Source organism: Coturnix japonica, chromosome 3 (assembly GCF_054131305.1).
Source record: "Coturnix japonica strain WE chromosome 3, WE-NBRP24, whole genome shotgun sequence".
NCBI lineage: Eukaryota > Metazoa > Chordata > Aves > Galliformes > Phasianidae > Coturnix > Coturnix japonica.
In genome coordinates this window covers 70663019-70679332 of record NC_140665.1, presented here as the reverse complement: position 1 = coordinate 70679332, position 16314 = coordinate 70663019, and positions in this window count along the sequence as shown.

Here is a 16314-nt window from a genome sequence, read left to right as displayed (position 1 = left end):
TCTAAGATGATAGATCAAAATAATATGACATAATATCACTTAAAATGTTGGAAAGTATTAGAGGTCTACTTTTTGGTCCTTATCATTTTTTCTTTCCTACCAGGTTACAATAATCTTCTCTTCAAACGACCCTGTTTATCACTGACGTGAGCTATAATATTAAAACCATCATCTCTTTTAAAATCACGTAGTTTCTAGTATCCAAGATTAGAGGCTACATACGGAGTTAAGGTTTACATCAGTGTGAACCTTCTGTGTCTGCTTCATTTCCAACTGTGGTGGTTGTTTTGTTGTTGTTGTTGTTTTGTTTGTTTGTTTGTTGAGGTTTTACAGTGTTTTAGGGATATAGATGGGCAGCGGAGAGGAAAGATCTTTGTTTTTTATTGTTCACACAGCTCAAGTCTGGGTCAGGGCCAATACTCTGGAAGAAGAGGAGATTTTGCTTTTTTCTGACAGCAACTGACCTTTCTCAGCTGGGAGATGCTTCTTGAGGGTAGGACATGAGAAACAGAGTGTGAAGGACACAGAGCAAATAGAGGGTCCACAGCAGGAATAGAGACTAGTCAGTCTCAGGGAGGATCAGGGAGCAAGCAAGCAGACAGGCCTCCCAGAAGATGAAAGAAAACAAGTTTCTTAGGACAAGTAAGGGGTAAAAGTGGCTGAAAGCTGAGAATGTACTTAAAGTTTCTGGACAAATATCAGGTCTGGGAGGAATACTGGCTGTCAGAGGAGAGTGTACAAAGGAAGGAAGGAGAGATTTTTCATTTATTTCTCTATTTCTCTTTTTTTTTTTTTTTTTTCCCTTTTTTTTTTTTTTTCTTTTTTCCTTCTTTTTAAAAAGTTTATTTTTTTTTTCTTTGCCTTCCTTAAGGAGAAGATTTGGGATTTCTTATCTTGTTTATGATAATTGAATTAATTTTATTTTTAGTTTAAAAATCCTTCACTTTAATCAAAAACTTTTTCAAACTATTTCATCAAAAAATCTCTGCTTCTTTTGCAGTCTTATCATAGTCAGATATTTCTTAAACACTCTTTCATTGTTAAAGAAATACAACCTATTCAGTAAATAATTATTATTTCAAGATTTATAACCACACAGGTTTGGAAAGATGTATTTGACTAAATATGTCTGAAGTTCAGCTGAGCACAGATGAGAAGCTCTCATCAAAGTTTAGATTTACTTAGATGACTTGAATTTTTAAACTGAGGAACTGACAGTGACACACATCCCAAAATAAAATCAAACCAAACCACATATTTAAGAATCTGGATTATCTGGTTGACCCAGGCAACAATCTCAATTGTCATTAGTGAAGTCACTATTGTTATGTCACATAGGGATTTACATGTGGGGAGTATATTGAAAAGAAAATTAATTCCCAATAGAAGTGTGAGTAAAATTTTATCCTGTTATTTGAGCGGAAATTAGTAGAAGACAATGTTTTCTGGATAGATGTGCTCAAAAAGCTGTTGTCAGGGAGGATAAGGTCAAGGAACTAATGGTCAATTAAGTTCCTCAAAACTGCAACAATTTTGTGACTAAATAATTTTTCTCCCTATAAGGAAGAAAACTATAAGTCAGCTGCTAAATGTCAGAACCAATATCAAACTTCAGTTATGTGGTTAAGAACTGCAACTTCATTTATACCAGTAATAAGCAGAAAGGGGCATACTTTCAGTCAAATTAGTTGTTAAAATGAGAGTATGAAGTAGTACTGTGTTCCCTTGAACAGTATTTTGAGCCATCCTCTCATGATATGCATGAAACATGTATGCATGAAACCCAACTTGGCCGTTTTTCTGGCAGGAGATCTAACCAACTTTGGGGGCAGATGAACTAAATCCAATGAACCTGAGGTGTTTATATGGTTTGATTTTTTTTTCACTTTGCTTTCCCCTTCCCAATCAGCATTTGTTCATATATTTATTAGTAGGAAAAATAAAATGGGGCAGCTTTTCAAACTACTGACATGCAAGTGAGTACTCAGTTTATCTCTCTCTTATACTGACTACGGAAAGATATTTAAACTAAGCATTTTATCAGCATCCTATCTTTTCAAGCTTTGCTACCAGTGCAAGATGATAATTACAGCAAAAAGGCTAATATTGTTAAAAGAGTGCAGGAGGTCCAATAAGTAAAAAATAATGGTAGTTTCATGCAACTTGTGAAATTATAATGCATCTTATGAGTAAGTCAAATCACTTTTTCTTTATAATTTCTGAATTCCATAGGGGCTATGAAACACGTATTTAAAAGGTGTGCAGAAGGACCTTATTCATTAAACAGCAGAGAAAAGTAGTTGAAGCTTTATTAAAAATAGACTAATAGGCATTCCAGATAATTGAACTGACAGCCTGTTTTGACAGCTGCAAACAAAAGTATGCTTGATCCAAACAGTCAGTGTAAATCTTTTAGGTTTCTAGAAAGAAAAATGATGTACTGTTTTAACTTTAATCAAATTAAGAAGTTTTTAAAAATTCTAACTATGCACCAAACAAGTTGAAGTTATGTTAATTAGAGGTACTGCCAGTCACCTCCAATACAGAGTTCGAACTGAAAGATGTTCTCCTGCCATGAGAAAGGCAGAAGGTGAATACTTTAAAAAGTTTTAACTGGAAGAAAATGTAAATTAAGATAAAAACATCACTCTGGATTTGGTTTGCAGAAAGATACTGAAGTATACAATTTGACTGGCGTTAATGGAAACTGTGAATGTCTGTCAGCATTGAAAATCAGGCCCTAGCTAACAAGTGTGACAAATATGCTACACCTTAAATGGACTAACATAAAATAATAGTCTATTACACTATAATAATAATAATTATAATAATAGAGAGGCTACTACTAGATTTTCCAACTATGAGAATTCACAGAATCAGAAAGGAAGAAAGAGAATTATAAAAGGAAGAAGACAAGATGAAACTAAAATTGTATGTTTTATAAGCAAGATAATTAAAAAGGAAAATTGAGTAAACAAATAAGTGTCAAAAAACAGAAATATATATATACATATATATATATTTTAAATGACAGTCAAATTACTTAAAAGGTAAGTTAAATTTCTTAGAAGACATAGCAGGAAGTTAAATATTTTAGGAACATCACCCAGGTACAGCTTTACTACATAATAAGAATCAACATGAGTGCAGTATTTTCCAATAAAACATAAAGAACATGAAAACATCACTCTGTATTTGACCTTTAGATGTTCTTTTAATCTATGTATACAAATATACATTTCATGTCATTATCCACCCTCTTTATAATATTTACATAAAGGGAAAGCAACTGTATGAATTCACCACAGCTGTGTCATTTCATCTATATTTATATAAGAATAGTAAGCATTCAAGAATTCAAATAAATATTCCACATGATATTTAATTTTAAAATCTCTAATACAGAAGGTCAAATGAATCAATTTTTCTATGTAGTTCAAAAAATAAAATGAAATAAAAGGAGAGGAAAAGAGAGGAGAAGAGAGGGAAAAGAAAGAGAAAGGATTGGAAAGGAGAGGAAACCTGAAATTTTATTATCCAAATCCTGCCATACAGAATTTATATGATATTTGACAAATACATTAGACCTGCTGGAATAGCTGAACAAGAAATCTACATGCTGTTTTGAAGCGTTTGTTTTATTTGATTGTACAGTTATTTTAGTCATTCCATATGAGGAGGACTGTTGCTGAAAATACATATTTCACAGTTATCACTTCTAAAGTGTGCTTTATTCCAAGAGGGAAGAACAAAAGAACAACTGACTGTTAGTAAAACTGGTTTGCAAATGGAATTTGATTGGGTATTTTTAGATTTCTCAGGAATATATGTGGCACAGTTTGGTATCAAATACATTTGTATAAAATGCAAGAGAGCTCAGAATTGCCAGGAACAATTTAAATCCCATAAATGTTTCCTCTAAATTGAATCAGAGAAGGCTGAGAAGCCTCTAAACACTGTACAGGGATTCAATGTTTAGATTTTAAATGAAACAATTTTAAAAATTGGAGCCTTGCCATCATTTATAACACTGTCAGCGTGATGGTAGAATAGGATGATATTCCTTTTCTGTTCTTAGCTAATCTTTACTGCTAGCTTTCACTGTTAAACATAGTAAGTGAGGGGGAAAGTAAAGTGGATGGGAAACAAAATCTTGAATAAAACTTTATTACAGAAAAATATATCCCCAAATTTTATTTTAAATTATAATGGGAATATTTCATTCCTTACACTTAAGCTTAATGACTATTTTTGTTAAATACAAGAAAACATCTCAGATATTTTCTAGTTTCACTGTATCCAAACATATTAATTTCTTGGTGTCAACGAAGATTTATGCTGCCTATATTGCACAAGGTAAGTGCAAATAACAGCTTTAAATTGCTAAGCAGCTAACGTTGCTTGTGAATGGACCCATTGTTCTCAAACCAGTCTGATTTTTAGAAAATTCACCTAACTTAACACCTATGAGGTGCCATGCAGGAAAAATGCTATAAAAACCTAATAACAATAAATATGCATTGGTATTAAGTTATATTAGTTTGGGTAAAAGTGCATACATTTAAAACTTAATAATATATATACAGTTAAAAGAGTTTTAAATTAAAAAAGGTGTGGGCACATGTGTGTCCAGCTCACCACATATGCACTTACCAGCCCTTGATTTGATTTGATGTTTCATCTTAGAAATTCAGGAAGTGTCTGAACTGTAAATAGTGAGATTATAGCAAGCTTCCAGTGCCTTCTGCAATGAAATTCTCATGACTAGTGGAGACTTATTTAGCGGCAGGGCAGATCTTTCTCTAATTTTCAGAAAATAGATGTTTTAAGTCAAGGTCTAAATCTAAACCAGCTCAACAGCCTTGAGAAAATACCAGCTCTTAAAGGAAACATAGATCTGCACATTCAGTGTGGCCAATGTTACACTGTAAAGTAAAAGCCAAGATTTCAAAACCTTCACATTGTGTTAAAATTCTAGAGACAATCTGAGTATGGTAGCAGTTTTCATACATAACAACAATTCCTCAAACTTCCCCAACTCACGGTGGTTAGAGGTAGAGGTGGTTGTTATGCAGTATTAAGAAATGGAAAATATTAACAGGTGTGAACAAGTCTTAATGCTATGGATAGTATCTGCTAATTTAGTGAACAAAAAACATGATAAAGGAACATCAGCCTTCAATGCATAAAATGGGAGCTACCCATGACTGCCAAAATGTTACAAGATGAATAACAAATTCAACCATAAACCACCTATCTTATACTATATGAACATGCTATGTCTAGTGCAAGAGCCAGTTCATTCATATTTACAACCAGTTTTGTTCTGCTACTATTCTCTCTAAAAGATCTTGAACATAAAAAGAAAATAAAAAACACACAAACGAACAAAAAACTTCTGAAAATCGTCCATAGGTGGCGTGTTTTTCTCTATTTAAATATAAAATATGCTAACGCTAAAATGAGTTGCTAGTTGTAAAGATCACCCTGAGGTTATTGTAACTATCTTTTAAAGCCAGAAGTATAAAATGATTTTATGGTACCAAATCCTATACTTAGATTTGCTTTTTTTTTTTTTTTTTTTTTTTGGCTGGCAGTGTATTTTTAGAACATTCATGAGTAATAACAAATTTTTACAAAAGGAACTAGAAGAATAATAACTGTCATGTTGTGTCATCTCCTAGATCATAAGATGATAGTAATAAACCTCAATATTTTCACTGCAACAGTAAAAAACAAACAGTTATTTTAAAAGGAAAACAAATACCCCTTTCAGTTTCAGCATGTTTTTTTGTAAAAATCTGAGTTTCATTTAATATGTATTATCTTGAGCAAATATATTTGCTTAAGTGAATATGCATTCCTTTGAATTATAATTTGTTAGTTACTGTAAGTATGAATTGATATGGAGCTTGGAATAGTGTATCTCATTGTGAAAATAATAGTTTTATGAAGAAATTCAATGAAATTAAAATGGATTTGCAGATGATGAATAAGTGAGGAAGTTTTAGTAGATCAGAGGCAGAAGTGATAGTTTCTAAAATAATTTAGAAAGAAAATATTCAGCCATTCTGTTCTCTCATAATCAGGCAAAGTCTAAGTTGAAATAATAGGAACTGGTAATCTTCCTTGTCTCTAGTTTAGCTAAATCTAAAAGACATGAAATGTAAAAATAAATAGCTCTAATATTCAAATTAAATCTCAAGCTTGAATGGGAGGCATGAAAAGGAAAAGATCAAATCACAGTATTGCTAAGAGGAGAGAGTAGATTGTTGACTACAGTGACAGAAAAGAGTTTGAGAGAAACTTCCACAGTTCATTACAGTTCACTAGTATGGCATCTTTTTGTATTCATACAGGTCAAAACATAGCCAGTGAATTCTGATATTCAGGATTGCTTCACAGATTTTACTCATAATGTTTTGTTATATGCTTATTTTGAGAACTCTACTTCAAGCACCCTTTTAAGAACAAATTGCTTCATTTTCTCATTTTCAGTTCATACACATAGTGTAAAAGTTAACACTTTTTGCTAAATGTTTTACTGTCCTGTCTTATACTCCTCTAAGTATAGGCAAAGAAACTGAGTCTTCAGTTCAAATTTTTTGAGAGACTTAAACTGTGCAGGTAGCTGAAAATAAAACAAAATGATACCCAATATTTAAGCACTAAATAATAAACAGCATTCATCTTTTTCCTGAGCTAGAAGTCCTCGTAAATTGCACGTATGCTACAGAACATCAGTGACAGAGCCGAAATGCCCTCACCGACCCTTTCAAGAACCACCATTGTTAGGTTGTAAACATCATTGATCATCTCATGCTTTTTATGTGCATATTAAATTTGGAATTATTGGTGAGGGTCTATCTCTACTTTGTGCAAGAGGAAACTTGCCTAGGTTGGCCTCAGGGAACATGATATCAAATTAATTTTGAGTATTTTCAGCTTATCACAGAAGTGCTCAGGGGCATTTGAAAGAGGGAAGCGTGTGGAAAACAACAGGTAAAACTGTAACATTTTATAAGTATTTCTTATTTTCAGTTCTTTTTTAAAAAAAGATTATTATGAAACCCTTTCAGTTGAGGTGAGAATAAAACTGTGGCATTCAAGCATTTTCTTTTTTCTCCCCGAGACCTTTGCTTTTTTGCCTAAGCAATCTCTTTCTAGACAGTCTGAGGAATAAAGGGGGAAAAAAAATAATAAATAAAAAGAGGTTTATGAGACAGTTTGCATGTATGTGCCCTACAAATCTGGAATTTTGGAATTTTCTTCCTTGGGGTTTCCACTGGGACAAAAAGGAATGGTCCAATATTTTTCTCTGTATTCTGTGTTTCAAGTGTGTGTATTATTCTTTATTGACTCCAGATCAGAGTTAAAACTAGTTCTGAAATGCTACAATTTATAAGTGCATGCTGATATCTCCGTAAGAGATGTCACAGTTCTTGGTGCCTTTTGTTTCTCCCTCAATGAAAATACTATAAAAGTGATGTATTTTAACATAATATATCACTTGTTTTAAAATTGAAGTAATTTACTACATATATTTCTTGCTCTGCATTACATACATGCACACTTGTATGACTGGTTATCCATATAATTTCTGTACAGAAATAACAATGTGAGACTGAATTCATTGCAAGTTTTGCTGGCTTCTTCCAGAGAAATATTTAGTGGTAAAACTATTATTGATAATACAAGTACTACTCTAGCAAAGGCCAAAGACTGAGAGGTTAAGCAGAAAATGGCAAGGGAGAAAGCAGTGCTGGATCTTGATTGCAGCAACTGTCATACATTATCCCTTTCCAATAGATTCACGGCATCTCCAGTACTTTGCAAATAAAACCCTACTACTGGACAGCATGATTTACAGAACGTGATATGAATTTTCTTCTACCTCAGATGACCCAGGAGATTCTCCAAAAGTCATTTCTACTTGACTAAAGAAAATTTTTAATCCAAGGATGTATATGGGAATTCATAACACAGAATACTTCATGAATCTTCATATCAATGTATAGACTATAAGAGACATCAGCTTCAGTTCCGGTCCTCATTTTTCTGTAAAGAGATTAACTATTTATTTCTCATTCCTCAGTATTCTCACCCATGGAGATGAACTCTCCACTCACTATACTAGATGAGACATGCTAGATGAAAGTACTTTTAAAAAAGGAGGACTTGATATTCTTATATCAAGAATAAATTGCCATTAAACACACAAAATGTCTTGACTTTATTTTCAAAATGGATATTTGTGAAAAATTCAAAAAATGTAAAGTAATTTTATGAGTAATCTTGTGATGGCTGTAGAAGAGAGATATTTGAGGTATATCAGGTACTTTTATATCTACAGAAATTCAGTTACACTCTGAAGAATTTTTGGATGAAAACAGAGTCATGCTGTTATGCTTTTATTAATTTTATTATTATTATTATTATTTTTCCATTTCTTTAGTCGCATATTCAGCAATAGAGGTAATGAGCAGAATATATTTCAGTGAAATATTTCCCTAGATCTCAGGGAGGTGCTATGAAGGATTTGCTTCAGTTGAGAAATATTCAGTGTATTTCCTTTCATACATACCTGCCAGGACTGAAATCTTTATTATTAACAGGCAAAAAGAAATACTGTATCTAGTATATAGGTTTCTCCACCAGGAGAGAGGCACCACTCAGAAATATAACTCTTCTAAAAGGCAGCCTTTAGTGTGTGCATCTGTTTTAGTTGTTTTGGGAAACCACTTTTGGAAGTAGAGGGTACCACATTACCTAGCAGAAAAGATGACTGTGGATCTTTCCATGAGATTTTAAAGAAGCCTAAAGGCACAGATTTCTATTTTCCACAAATTCTAGGTTCAGAATCCTCAATTTAATGAAATAGTCTTATTATCTGCACTTGACATACTGTGCAACAGTCTGTTGTGTTGTTGTTGTGTGAAATTTTAGGTGTTGATATCATGGAATCACTGGAAATAATTGCTTCTGACTTATTTATGAGAACAAGTCCATATCATAAAACTAAAATAAATAAGAGCATGACTGGAAACTGGTGCAGCCATTCAAGACTTAAACTATTTGGTCTTTTTTTCTCCTCTGGTCTCAATTGCTGTAATGTCCCTAGATGATGCTGTGAGGAAAACACTCACACAGACATCTAGATATTGATTACTTAATAAATTACTGGGAAAGTTCAAAAAATGTGTTATATTCTCCCAGACATAATAATAGTATGCACTGTGTCTTCTATTTTTTTTTTTTAATTTTTTTTTTTTTAAATTTTTTTTTCTCTACATAAGCAATTGAGTAGACTGGGAAGCTATAGGCTATGTTGCTGGTTAAGATAATGCTTGTTCATTAAACATAAGAAACTGCACTAAGTACTGGTGGCATTGCTATTCCTTCTCTGTTCTTTTAGTCAGTGGTTAAACAGATTTAGTACCTCAGCAAATCTACAGTTACATACATTATTTTTTCATTAAGATGCTGGGTGTCTTGTTGGCATATCATTTTTGGATAACGTTTGAAAATGCTAGAAACCTGCAAGCACTTTTGTGATTGTTAAAATATTATGTACAAACTTAAAGCAAGACTGAATTTAAAGTTCTGAAATGTTTAAATCCAATGTCTTGCCAAGATTCAGTAAAAGGAAAGTCAAGGAAACATTTACAGATTCAAAACAGTCGTTTCCATTCATGGCTGTCTGACTTTCTGAGTCCTTTTCTTTTTTAATTATGATGGACTTCATCATTTTTCACATCCTGTGTTTTGTTTTGTTTGTTTATTTTGTTTTGCTTTTACCATTTTTAGAGTGAAATTAATTTTTTCACCCCTACATTGTGGTTCCAGGCAGTGGTATAGTACTTCTAATTCTAAGTCTCAACAGATTTTGTTTTGGAAGATTATGTTTATCAAAATTCAGTGACGTTCATAATCACTTGATACTAAATGACTGTTTCCTTCTTTTAGTATGTAAATCTGTTGTATTCTGGTGGTTTATACAGATTTCTTTTTCATTCTTTATACCTTCTTACAAGAATCATTTCATTTGGTCTTTAATTCTGACTTAAAGTCTTCTTCATACAGCACAACTATTGTGTGGCTAGTGTGTATAACTGTTTAAGTGGTAGAAAGACAGATGAACACAAGATGCGCAGTTAGATTGCACTTTTCACATTTGCTATAATTTGGCATTATTTCATAGGATCATATATTTATTGAATATTTATTTCAATGTGTTGCTTAGAATAATGAGTCGTACCCTGGCTCAAATCTATGAATCAGTGAGACAACTGGGCTTGTCTGTGTTAATACATGACACAACCCCGAGGCAAAACACAAGAGCTAGGGAAAGCACTCTACAGGAATGTCTAGCAGAACACATTTCTACCCAAGGCAGTTAATATCCTCTGGAAACTATGGATCTGTTTCAGCAACATCAATATCATGGGAATTCCAAAGAGGGCATCCTTATGAAAAATATCCCTCTTGCAGAAAACTTTATACATAGTCTTCATCTTCATCTGAGCTGCACAAAATTCCTTTTTTGAATTAAGTAATATATTATTATTATTATTATTATTGTCTCTCTGTACTTGCAGTACTTTTCTCTGTTTCTTCTGATGACATTTCTTACTGTGCCAGACTGTGATAATAGTTTTTCGAGGCTCATATTAACATTAACTTTTAACTCATCCATTTGTTCCTCAATTTATTGAATTAAATAAATAAACAATAAATAGTTCAGCACAACTATAGGTAAACTTTGTTTTCAAGAACACATAGACATGTCAGATATCAGATTATTTTCAATGCAGCTGTTCATAATTCCATGTATACTTGTTGGTAAAACCTTTAATAGTGTCTGGATAGTATGCACAGAGAAAGCTGCTAAATCTAATATGTGTTAGGAATTTAATACTCTATGTTTTCACTCTTCTCCACTTTAATTTTTTTAAGGCTGACAAATATTAAAGAGTAGGACATTTTTCATTCTGATTTAGTTCTAAACATGTCCGAAATTGTTTTAAAAAATAGTATTCCTTTCTTATCTTTCTCCCTCCAAAAATAATATGTAAGCACAATTTAAAACAAAAAAAGAAAGTTCAGTGTAGGGAATATAACAACATGCCAGATTTGTTGCTGCTGGGATATTTTGTCCTCCAGATTGCCTTGCTTTCAATGTACTATCATAAAATATATTTTTATGTAATTTAAAACATATGTTTTAATGTGTGTTCTGCAACAACTGAAGAAAAATATGAACAACTAGTCCATTAAAATTGCTGTGCATTTTGCATACCTTAAATGCAAATACTAAAAATCATTTTACATTACAATAATCTTACTATTCTAAATTAATTTCGAGTGTCATACAAAAACACTGGGTCTGCATGACAGCTAAATGAAATATCTTTACTCTCAATTGCAGCAAGCTACACTGAGAAAAAAGGAAAGGGGAAGGGAGGCAACAAAGTTGTCAAGTAGATGAATACAGCTTCTTAATATCAGCAGTAATGGAGAAACTGTTTCAGTAATGGAGAAACTGTTTCCATCATGCAAATCTGTGCTTAGTGAGCAAAAAACATTCCCTGAGATTTTCCATCAGTGTCGGCTGTATCGTTTATATGGCTTTAGAAACATAGCTTGCTGAAATGCAAAAGTATGATACATTTATTTCATAAATATTTTTTATTTTGCAGAAAATTTTAGCAATGTTATTAGATATATACCTATGGTCATCCATTCTTTTACTAGAATACACTTATTTTGAGATAAAAATATTAAAAAAAAAATATTTTGGTATGCCACAGTCACTGCCACAAAAAATAATAATGTAAACTGGTATTTCACTATAAAGAACAGATGTACTTTAGCTGACTATTTGCAAGTATAATAGGTGGTTATGATGGGACTTGAAAAATGGTTACGTTACTTACAGGAAATATATCAAAACTGTGAGACAGCTGGAAACTGTGGAACATGAGATACTGGAAAAATCTAGTATTCTCCTGTCAAAATCAGATACATCAAGGTTAGATGAAAATGGATTTACTTGTCTTTCAGCTACACAGCTACGTGCATGTGCATATGTTATATATCACTTTGAACTAAGTTTATATTGACAACATATTTTTTAAAATATTTTTCTTCTGTATTATTTTGTCTTGTTTCTTTTATTTTCTGTCTAAGAGCATTAACTAATTCAAAAGCTTATCCCTCTCTGAGATTAGCTGTATATTCTGATGAACCTGAGCAGCTGAAAAACTGTATTTAACGGGAATCATTGCAAAAACTTTTCTGGACCACTGTTTTTCTGCTTGTATACAGTGGTATTTACATGTTTCCAAGACTCCATGATTTCTTTCATTTCAGTAGATAGTCTTGATCGTATCATTTTTATGTACAAAGTCTTCTGAATGTTGTTCTAATTCTTCCTGTTCCTGGAAAATGAAAGCATAACCATCTTTCTTTTCCTATTTATTATTCCCAAATCCCATAGTAGTACAAATCAAAATCAAAACATTCACCTGAAATACTGATAATTCCATAATTCAAATACAAGGGACAGAATTAAACTGTCAGGAATTAAATTTAGAGGGGGGAAAAAAAAAGTGTACCCCTGTAGTTATCTAGAATAAGATGGTCCTGGACTTACTGCAGACATCTCAAAGAGTATTTTTTGATGTATTGTTACAGGACATATGTTTGTGTAAAAGCACTTAACAGAACTTATTCTTAGGAAGCACAAATCAAAACTGAGTCTTTAAAATTGTGTGCTGTTTGGTTTTGCTTTTACTATCTCTCGATATTTTATCTATCTTCTCTGAAACTGCAGATTGATTCTAGACATGAAAAGAATCCAGAACTTATTAGATCTAATTATGTAAGAAGACAACCATGATCAAGGTGCAGGAATATCTATTATCTATGATTTTTAGTGCAGATTTATTTTTCAGGAAGAATGTATCCAGAGCAGATCCTTGGCTTGTATCTCCCTGAGAGATATAAAAATCAGCTGTGGAGACAATGGCTCAAAGGGCTGTTTTTTTGTGAGTCTTTATTGTACTTCAGATTATTGATCACTGAGATTACAAATAGGTCCCCTAAAAAAGATAAATCAAGTGGGACATGGAAAGCTTCAAAGAGTTAGATGATATATTGTCACTTTATTATCCTAATGTTCTGTCTGAAAGAAAAAAAAAAAAAAAAAAAAAAAAGAGAAACAATTTTTGAGAACAAATTTAAAATATACCTTACTTTCCTCTGCATCAAACAAACTTTTTTTGACATCTTTCCTTTCTCTGCTTCCTTCACATCCCTAAACTGGTGGCTTTAAAATCACTCCAGCTCCAGTTCCTCATGCTGAAGCTTGTGTGTGTATTACCTTTTTCTCCTTCCATTACTTTTTCTCTTTTTTTCTTTCAAATATCAGTATGATTTAGAGGCCTTGTTTTAACGTTATTAATGGGACACTGTCATAGTGTGTAGCATCAGTTACTGTGATCACTTGATAAATTTTTTCTTCTATGAACTATAAAGGCAGTTTAAATTCAGCCTTGTTCAAAAATTCTGTTTGCCCTTTATTTTTACCAATTTTCCCATGAAAGCTAGCATACTTTTACTTACAGGTGTTCAGATTTTTTTAAAATTTCTTTTTTCTTTTTTTTTTTTTTCTTTTTTCATTGTTTGCTTTCAGTCTATGTGGAGTTTTGAGGAAAAGAACTCAAACATGACAAATTAAGTGTTCTATTGACACTAATGAAATCTTAGAAGATGCCGTGAGCCAGGTAATTGTTTTTAGACTAATTTTACAAGTAGGTAAACTGCATCACAGGAATTAAATGACAGTTAAATGGCAGAGCTTGAAGAAAGCCTATTCTGGATCTATTCCTTTTACTTAGACAGTGCTAAATCCCTTGGGGTCAGCAGTTTTGTTTTAAAAATCACTTACCCAGCATATACACTTTGTAAAGAATTGAAAAGATAAATATTTATACCAATATTCATATCAAGGTAGACAAGTCCTTGACCTAAAATGACAGAGCTACACTGTAATGCAGATGTAGGCAAAAGAAGTAGCATGTGATTGAAAAAAGCAGCTGTTAATGAAAGAAGATGAGGAAAGGAAAGAAAGATTAACCTCCTGATTCCATGTGGTAAAACTCCTTTCCCACTTTCTGTAGAAAGATGGAAAAATACAGATCACTCCTCAAAAGAATAACATTTATATAAACACAGTTGTTCAGGTACTTAGTCATTACCTACCTCTTCCAAAATGTTATTCATAGAGTCCTAGACAGGTTTTAGCAGTGGGCCCAGGTGAATCTCATGAGATTCACCAAAGCTGAGAGCAAGATTTTGATCATGGATCATGGCAATTCCCACTATGTGTGGGCTTTAAGGATAGAGTACAACCCTGCTGAAATGAACCTGGAGATACTGGTGGATGGCAAGCTGGATATTAACTTGAGTGCCCTCACAGCCCAGACCTGGGCTGCATCAAGAGAAGTGTTGTCAGCAGTCTGAGGGAGGTGATCTTGCCCCTCAGCACTACAGAGTACTGCAGCCAGGAGTGGAATTCCAGATGTGGAATACTCAGTGCAGGAGTGATGTGGACCTGTTAAAGGGTGACCAGAGGAGGTCCCTAAAAATGATCAAAGGGTTGGAACACCTCCTTGATGAGGACAGGCTGGGAGAGCTGGCACTGTTCAGACCAGAAAAAGGAAGGGAGACTTGATAGTGACCTTTAGGCATCTTAAATGGGGGATATAAGAAGGAAGATGACTGTTTAGCAGGTAACACAGGGGGGTTGGAACTAGATGGTCTTTGAGGTCCCTTCCAACTCAAGCCATTGTATTAATCTTTGATTCCATGTAGCTCTTTAAAAATATTTTACTTAGATACAGCTTTGTATCTGAGATCCATCAAGACAGATTTGATCCTACAAAACACAACAACTAGCCAAAAACAAGGCTATAAAAATTGAGGAGTAGGGAGATTTGTCTATGATGGACAGACACAGAGATTCACTAACTGGTACCACTGGACATAACAGTTAAAAAAAAAAAGGATAAACTTTCCCTGTACTCTACATTTTTTCTTTTACAGAGACTCACAGAGGTACACCAAACAATGACTGTAAAGAGCAAAGGAACAAAGGCTTTAGTCCCCCTTTGAAAGGAAATAGTTACAGATGAAACACCCAGGAAGTTGAGAGAACCCATCAAAATCTCCTGTATCAGACTTAGTTCTAAAAGTCCTTGTGAAAATTGACTCTAACCTTTGTATGCATTACTTCAGTATTGTAGCGGCGAGCACTACAGAAAAAGAATCAATACAGATATCTGGATATACTCAAGGATATACTCTAAATGCCGAACAGAAGAATTTATGCTAGGAGTTGTTTGTCAGTATTTGATTCCAAACTTTCGTTAGCAAAGGATAAAAAAAAAAAAAAAAAAAAAAAAAAAAACCAAAAAAAAAACAGGCAATTCAAAGTAGACAGAGGGTTTCTTTCAGTAAACCTGAAAATTTGAATTAATGGAAAAACAAAATATTTCAGGGTTCATGAAATGCAACTACTTCTCTGTTTCAGCAAACAAATTTCTTACAATATTGACTGAAAATGCCAAGGCACAAAATGAATGGTTATGTATTTAAATCCCTATTTGACCTCCTACGTGAACACAACACTAAGAAAAAGCATTATTAAAGAGATTGAAAATATACAGAGAAACAACTTTCAGTTTTGAAATGTAGTCTTATACTGGAATGACAATCAAATATGGAAAGTACCAATGAAAATGAAATTCTGTTCTGTAGTAACATTGTCAAGAGTATAACTTTTGTATTTTGAAATTATTTCATATTCTTAATTTTATGTATTTTTGTTCTGATTCTATATTTTAAGAAAATTATGTTTTTTTACCTCCATGTATTTGTTATGACTTTTGGAGCTTAATGGTGTGCCTCATTTTCATGTGCATTTTATTTTATAAATTTTAAGTTGCAAAACTATAATTTAAAATATTGGCACTTTTAATAGCAGTAGATTTCCAATCAAAACATAATGACTCAAAATGAGAAAATTATTACTTTTACTAATTCTAAAACTCCTTTTTTTTCTTTCCAAATTTTTACTTTGTGGCAAATGCAGAGACAGTTTCCCAAATCTCCAGTGCCTGGAGTTTTCTGTGTGCATTTTTTTTCATCAGTGTTTGTCATAAGGCAACAGTCTCAAAGGATGAAAACACATCGTCACACTGATAATATTCACACAAAAGCTTGAGGCATTCATAATTCTTTTACAGAATA